Consider the following 8,229-nt stretch of genomic DNA (forward strand, 5'->3'; position numbering starts at 1 on the left):
TTTTTTTTTTTTTTTTTTTTTTTTTTTTTTTTTTTTTTTGAGAAGTAAAGGCCGGTACGAGTAAATCATGTAACTTAGTGGGCATTTGAAGAGTTGAGTTTTTTTTTTTGTGGAGAGTAAAAGGAGATTTTTTTGTCCATGAAATTGAACCAGCGGAGACTTTCACCTTTAGACTTTGAGCATCATCTTTCTCATTTATAAGTTTTAAGTTATTCTTCCAACAATTCTTGTAATAGATTGCATTTGAGCCATTCAAAATTGTTATAGATTGCATTTGAGCCATTCAATTAAGCTTGGATCAAGTTTAATTGTGGACTGACTCAATTTAGAACAAAGTTTCAAATCTTATTTCTAAATCTTTGATCTTCATTCTAATTCTAGCCTTATTTCTTGGATCCGAATTTTGTATAAGGAGTATTAATTTCATTTAAGGGTTCTTGCTTCAGCAAAAACTTGATATTTAGCTGAGGATTAGAGTTGCCTTATTAATATCATTTCATAACATATCTTAGTCATATCATTTCATAAACATATCGTAATCATATTATAGTCATATCATTTTATAAACATATCATAGTCATATCGTTTCATACTCATATCTGAGAATGTTTGCTTAATCCATCACACCTAAATGGTGTGAAAGTTATCTTATTTATAATCAAATAAATTACAAAGATATGGAAAAAGTAATAAACTGAAATAACAATAAATGGAAAGATATATATGGTAATAAGGCAAGATATTTGCCTTATAATAAAATATCAAATATGATATATATGACAAACTATAATTTATTACTAAATATCCCTAACACTCCACCGCAAGCTGAGCGTTAGATTTGAACGAACGTGAAGCTTGGATCTGAAAAATTCAAAAAGACGTTGAGAAACACTTTTCGTGAAGATGTCAACAACCTGGTTTGGAGGAGGCGTAGAGAAACACTTTCTTGGTCATCAAAAATTGCAGAGGGATCGTTGCTCAACGGCGATGTTGTCTTGGCTTCAGCGAGAATATGTCTAACCCATGAAGAGGGATCATCGCTTACCGACGATGCTGCCTTGGCTTTGGTGAGAATATGTCAACCCAAGAAGTAGAAGGGGAAACCTAGAGCAAGGGACAAAGACAATGTTGAAGCCGGAAAAGTCGCCACAGTGGGCGAAGGGGCCAATTTTAGCTAGAAGGGCGACGACGACTTGGTTGGCAAAGACGCCAGTGTGGCGCGTAGATTCCAAAGGTAAATCTCTGGAGAAGGTTGATAGGTTTAGGTTAGAGTTTCTGTGAAGATGAAGGAAGAAGAAAATGAAAGAGACTATGTTGGTTGAGGGAAAATTGATTGTGTTGGAAAAGGTGATATTGTATGTACAAAGTATGGCGAAGGGTGATTTGGAGGTCAAAAGGGTGGAGCTAAAGAGTAATCAATCGGCTCCGCTTGTGGCAGCCATGACAACTGCTCCTGCAACGTCAAAGCTAGCTGTGGTGGTGGAGAAAAACATTGGAAGATTCAAAAGCCATTGAAAAAAAAAGATCAGGGTTGTTAAACCGAGAAGACTCTGATACCATGAGAATGTTTGCTTAATCCACCCACCTAAATGGTGTGAAAGTTATCTTATTTATAATCAAATAAATTACAAGGATATGGAAAAAGTAATAAATTGAAATAACTGGAAAGATGCCTATGATAATAAGACAAATATCTAGTACCGATAATAAGGTAAACTATAATTTATTACTAAATATCCTTAACAATATCACAGTCATATGGTTAAGGATATTTAGTAATAAATTATAATTTACCATATATATTATATTTGATATTTTATTAAAAGGCAAATATATAATATTTGCTTTATTACCTGGTATTTTTCCATTTATTGTTATTTCCATTTATTACTATTTTCATATCATTGTAATTTATTTTATTATAAATAAGATAACTTTCACACCATTTAAGTGTGGTGGATTGAGTAAACATTCACACATATCATTTTATAAATATATCATAGTCATATCGTTTCATAAACATATAACACATATCAAGCATATGACATGTGTAGAACCACGGGACACACGTCATTATACAAAACACCAATTTCTAAACATACTGATAATAAGGCCACTTACTGGGTTAGTGTTAGCCAAAGTTCTATCTAACTCGAAATTTGATTGCTTGTTTTTTTTCTTTTAATGGCTACAGATCTCTAACCTCCTTTCTTGGAACTCATATAAAATTTTTTACATTTAATTTCTAAAGCTAAATAATTGAAAAGAAATTAGGGAAGATATCATATATAACTTACTATGATTTCCTGAAAACAAAATTAGGATAACAGAAAAGGAAGTCTAAGATATAAGTTATTGTACATGGACATGTGTAACTTTTGTATGGGTAAATCTAAAGAGGGATTTGTTGGAGGGTGAGATTGAGGGAGATTAAAGTTTACTTGTATTTTATAGTTGTTACATCACATGCAAAAGAACTTTTCTTCTCAAAAATATTTTAATCTTTGAATAACTGAGGTCCTTGACTATCTAGAGAGGTTATAAAGCTTACATCAACTCAGTAAGTATTTGCCAAGCATGGATATGTGACATATGTTATATACTACAAAGAGTGACGGTAGTAGAGGTGATCCATATGTCACTAGTCCGATCCAATCTAACATCTCGAAAGGTCAGTTGAAGCATACCTTGATCAGTTCCTTATATTCAATAAATAGTCGTATGGCAGATCATATCTCTTATCAAAGCTAATAACACCATTAAAAAAAATGCTTAGGTGTCAAAATTGATGCTAGAAAACCTTAAATACTTAATTCAACCTTAATTCTCAACTTTTCCACTTTCCTAAGGTGACTTGTTTCCTTCTTTTAACATTTTTTTTTATAAGGTCGGCCTCTTTTGGTACCTAGTTTTGTAGGGAGGACCTTGGTCTAGAGTTTGGAGTTGTTATCCTTCAACCCTCCTCCTAAGAGACCTATTGGGTGCTATAGTCAGTAAAAAACTCCTAACCTATGCCCGAGTCTTCATGCATTTCCTGCGACATGGTTTAACACTTGCATCCAAGACTTCATGTATTCCGTGGGATACAATCTATATACCTATGTCCAAGGTTTCATACGTTCCTTGCGACGTAGTCTGAGTACCTACGTCCAAGGCTGCATGTGTTCCCTGCGATGTAGTTTGTGTCATAGGACCATGTTTCACTACTCATCAGGAGGTCTTTAAGATATCTCGGGTTATAGTTCTAAGAGTTATTTGTTATGACTTGAAGCACAACTAATAGAAAATTCTTAACAAGTACGCCATAGTCCATGGGTCATATTCATTTCTTCGCAAGCATTAATCTTTTATAAGTATCTTGTCACCTTGTATTCATAAAAACCTTGATTTCTTACAAAGTGTCTTGAGAGATAGTTTCGTACTTTTCCTCTTGGTTCACATTCCAAAGTTGTCCTAATCCACTTAAAATCTTGCATACGTACCCTTGATATCATAAATGTATAATTATTTACCACCCCAAATCTTGGTTTAAATCCTCAAAATATTCCAATAGTTTTGTACCTTTGTATAATTATCTTAAACCATGACATAAGGCTCCTCATTAAGTTTCATGTCATTTAGAGGTCACTTTGGTCATAAGCCAACGATACATAATTATAGGGGTATTTTAGTCATTTTATAGCTAACTATGTTTAGCCATTTTACTAGTTGTTACACAATGGATTCCTTAAGGATATGACACTTCTACTTATTACTTGCTACTTGTGACTATGTATATTTGTGTATATTGTTGAGCATCAAATGGATTTTTTCTTTACTGCTACATAACTAAACACCAAGTACACACCACTTTTTATATGTGGTATCACTTTCATATGCACCCTACACTAAATGTTTTAATGCAAGTAGGAACTCTAAAAGAGATTGAAAGTAGAGAACACGAATATATCATATATAATAATTTTTTTGTTTCATTTAATACTTATACGAGTCACACACATAATGAAGTCTCACAAGTATGAAACTTCAATCTTCGTACATTATGCAACATCATAAACACTTCTTCCATAAACACTTCTTCCATAAACATTTCCATTTTCACATGACTAGCATAAATATATCAGGTAGAGATATTCCTACCAATCACCTAAAGAATGAGGTTAGGATCGCACAATAATGTATACACAAGATCTAAATGAATACAAAAAAATAGGAGAGAGAAAATGTAATGAATATTGGCTAAATGTTTATATTAATGATTTCAGGGATGTACAAGAGAGAATACAAAAAGTACTTTCAATTTAGTGTATATAGCTTTAACCACAGATATAATCACCTACTATATATATAACTATCTACCATATATATCTCTATCAACTTTTTACTATAAATAGTCATTTACTATGTACACAATTATCCATATGCAACTTTATTATTATGTATAACAATCTATACATAAGTAGTAGACTCCATAACCCAACAATTCTCCATCGGAGACAGATCCAATCAACCAATAATTTCATTCTCAAACGACATCAGCATCTAATTTTATTCTTAAACGACATCAACATCTTCACTGTACCATACCAATTGAGGCTTTGCACAACCTCAAATTTCCATCATGAACACATTTTGTTAACATGTCTGCTAGATTCTTTGCACCCTCTATCTTCTTCAAACACATATCATCTTTTTCAACTAACCTGCAAGTGAAACGATATCATCTTATAATGTTTTTTGTCTTTAAATGATAGACGTGATTCCTCACCAATTGTATGGCACTCTGACTATCTGTATAAAGACTCTTCTCATGTTGCTTCTTGCCTAATTATTCTAGATAGTTTGTCATCCATATCATCTCCTTTCCAGCTTCAGCTATTGCCACGTACTCAACCTCAGTAGATGAAAGAGCAATGCATTTATGATGCCTATACATCCAACTCACTACTATTTTATCTATAGTCTAGATATATCCAAATGTGCTCTTGCTAGAGTCTGCATCTCCACTCAAATCAGCATCCACGGAACCTTGCAGAATTATTTTGTCATTGCCTTAGCAAAGTGAAATGTACCTCTCAGATGTCTCAGAAGCCACTTTACAACTTCCTAATGTTCTTTCCCTAGATTTGTCATGTACTTGCTAACAACTTCCATTGCATGTGTTATATCGAGTCTACTGCAGACAATAACATACATCAAACTCCCAACTGCAATAAGCGTACGAAACGGATGCCATGTGCTCACGTTCCTCAATGGTCTCGGGAGATTGCCCCTTTGAAAATTTAATGCGATTTGCCAAAGGGGGAGAGTAGTCCTGAGTTTAGCAATATTCATCTTGAATTTGGACAACACATTCTCAATGTACTACTCTTGGGATAAATTTAATGTGTCAGCATATCTATCTAAAAAATTCCTCATCCCAAGAATCTGCTTCGTTGCACTCATCTTTCATCTTAAGTATTGAAGACATGCTTGCCTTCTATTTTGTATTTTCTTTTTCTGTTAATCAAAAAAATTAAACATAAAGTCAATATGTCTGAGTGGTTAAGGAGACAGACTCGAAATTTGTTGGGCTTTGCCTGCGTAGGTTCAAATCCTGCTGTTGACGATTGAGTCATACTTCTTATATCATTGTCTCGATACTTGAGTAGTGGTTGTTACATATAGATCATCCTGCTGTTGACGATTGAGTCATACTTCTTATATCATTGTCTCGATACTTGAGTAGTGGTTGTTACATATAGATCTCCTCATCTAGATTTTGATGTAAAAACGTTGTTTTTACATCCATTTGCTCAAGGCTTATATCATTGTCTCGATACTTGAGTAGTGGTTGTTACATATAGATCTCCTCATCTAGATTTTGATGTAAAAACGTTGTTTTTACATCCATTTGCTCAAGGTTTATCTTTTAACTACTAATTGAGCCTTGATTATGAACAACCATTTGTTCAATAGAGCTCTCTTTCCGGTAGGTAACTCAGCCAGAACCCACATATTATTCTTTTAAAGTGAGGTGAACAACCATTTGTTCAATAGAGCTCTCTTTCCGGTAGGTAACTCAGTCAGAACCCACATATTATTCTTTTAAAGTGAGCTCATCTCATCATCCTTGGCTTGCTCTCACTTGGTTGAATCTTCCACCTGTAGGGCCTCATCAAATGACTCTTGTTCTCCTTCGTTAGTCAGCAACAAATAATGTAATGAAGGTGAATATCTATCTAGTGCTCTGATAGTTTTGGATGATCTCCTCAACACTTGCTCAGATGTAACTTGCTCCACGTCTAATTCTTCAACTACAGTCTAAGGAGTCTCTTGAAGTTCTGCTATAACATCACTGGGTAAGTTTTCTTGCAACTCAAGCTCAACATCCACTTGCTTTGTAGTCCAAAGTTTATCTTTTCTTTGTCCTTGTACAGGACATTTTCATCAATGGTCATGTCACAATGTCTTAGATTTTTCTATTCTTCTCATCCTAAAACCTGTACTGAAACATGTCAGAGCCATAGCCTATGAAGTAGTACTTCATAGCCTTAACATCAAGCTTGTCTCAATTCTCTAGATCAACGTGAACATATGCAGTACAGCCAGAAGTTTTCACGTGAGAGTACTTAAGTTCTTTTCCTATCCATACTTCTTTTGGCAATTTGAACTCCAAGGGTACTGATGACATGTTTCTTGCTCGCTCATTCAATGTTCTGATCATTCTTTCTACAACACCATTTTATCTTACCTTATTGGGAATTGTCTTTATTAATCTAATTCTCTCAACTGTAAAAAAATTTTTAAACTCTGACTTGTCGTACTCTTCTCCATTGTTAGACCTGAGACATTTGATCTTCAAGTTGGTCTATTTTTCAACTTTAGCTTTCCACTTCTTGAAGGTGGTAAACACATTTGACTTATGTTTCAAGAAATAAACTCATACTTTCCGACTGAAATCATCGATGAAGGTAACGTAGAACTTTGATCCACAAGTGATGAAACTAGAGATCGTCTCCAAACGTCTTTAAGGACCATTTTCAATCGCACATTCTTTGGTTCTCAGGTAGCCTTCATGAAGCTAACTTGTTTCTGTTTGCCCATAACGTAGCTCTCACAAAGGCTTATATCAACAGATTTTAGGCCTTTTAATACTCCTTTCACAGCCACTATCTTCATTCCTTTGATGCTCATATGTCCAAGTCTATTGTGCCATAAAGTTGAATTGGAGACACTTTTGGCAGCCATGTTTATACACCCTTCACAACTATGTTGAATAACATGTGCTATCCAACTAACCAATAGAGATCAAGTTCTTCTTGAGACCAGGAATATATTGGAAAATCTTTAAATTATACTGATTTCCTATGGGAGTTTGTATGCTGGCATCCCCCTTCCCTTCAATTTCCAAGGTTTTATTTTCGGCAAGATAGACTTTTCTAAAATTTCCTGATTTAAAATTTCATAACAATTCCTTACTTGGTGACGAGTGAAATGATGCACCTGAATCTAAGATCCAGGTTTCAGCCGGGCTGTTCGCATTAAGAAATAGAGCATTCTTAATGTTTTCTATTGAATTTAAAAAATCATCATCATCCCCAGATTTGTAATTTTGCTTCCTTTCTGGTTTTTCGTACATATTCGACAACGCCTTCAATAAATTTAATGTTGACTTCTCCTTGATGATGTTGAACGCCACATTTTTAGACAACGTCAATCGAATCAATGATAAAACCTATCGATCTTTGAGCTTTCACTGCTCCATGGTCATGATATCCCGTTTCACCCTCGACAAGGGTTCGTGAAGATCTTTCTAGTCTAGAAAATCTTCAATCTGCATCTTCAAATAAAAATTGAATTCATCGAACTTCTCAATTCCAATCTTTGAACTTTCCATCTTCACGAATCGTGGTGAATTTTGCCTAACTTTGATACAAGTTGTTAGGATCGCACAACAACGCACACACTCGATCTAGATGAACACAAAGAATATGAGAGATAAAATGCAACGAAAAATATTGGCTAAATGTTTATATGGATGACTTCACGTATGTACAGTAAAGCGGGAATATAAAGAATGCAGAAAATAAGTTTTCAAAATAACGAGGGTATATATATGGTTCAGTTTACTATATATAGCGTTACCAGATATAATAATATATAACTATCTACTATATATATCTCTACCCGATTTTTACTATAAATAGTCGTTTACTATACATGATCATTATCCATATATAGTTTTAC

General features: G+C 34.2%; 1 non-coding gene across 1 annotated transcript; it reads left to right on the forward strand.

Moving 5' to 3' along the window:
• Positions 1-5,526: 5,526 nt before the first annotated feature.
• On the forward strand, positions 5,527-5,608 carry TRNAS-CGA. Its single transcript has one exon. It is a non-coding gene; the product is annotated as a tRNA-Ser (tRNA).
• Positions 5,609-8,229: the final 2,621 nt, after the last annotated feature.

Source organism: Cucurbita pepo, chromosome LG01, assembly GCF_002806865.2.
Source record: "Cucurbita pepo subsp. pepo cultivar mu-cu-16 chromosome LG01, ASM280686v2, whole genome shotgun sequence".
NCBI lineage: Eukaryota > Viridiplantae > Streptophyta > Magnoliopsida > Cucurbitales > Cucurbitaceae > Cucurbita > Cucurbita pepo.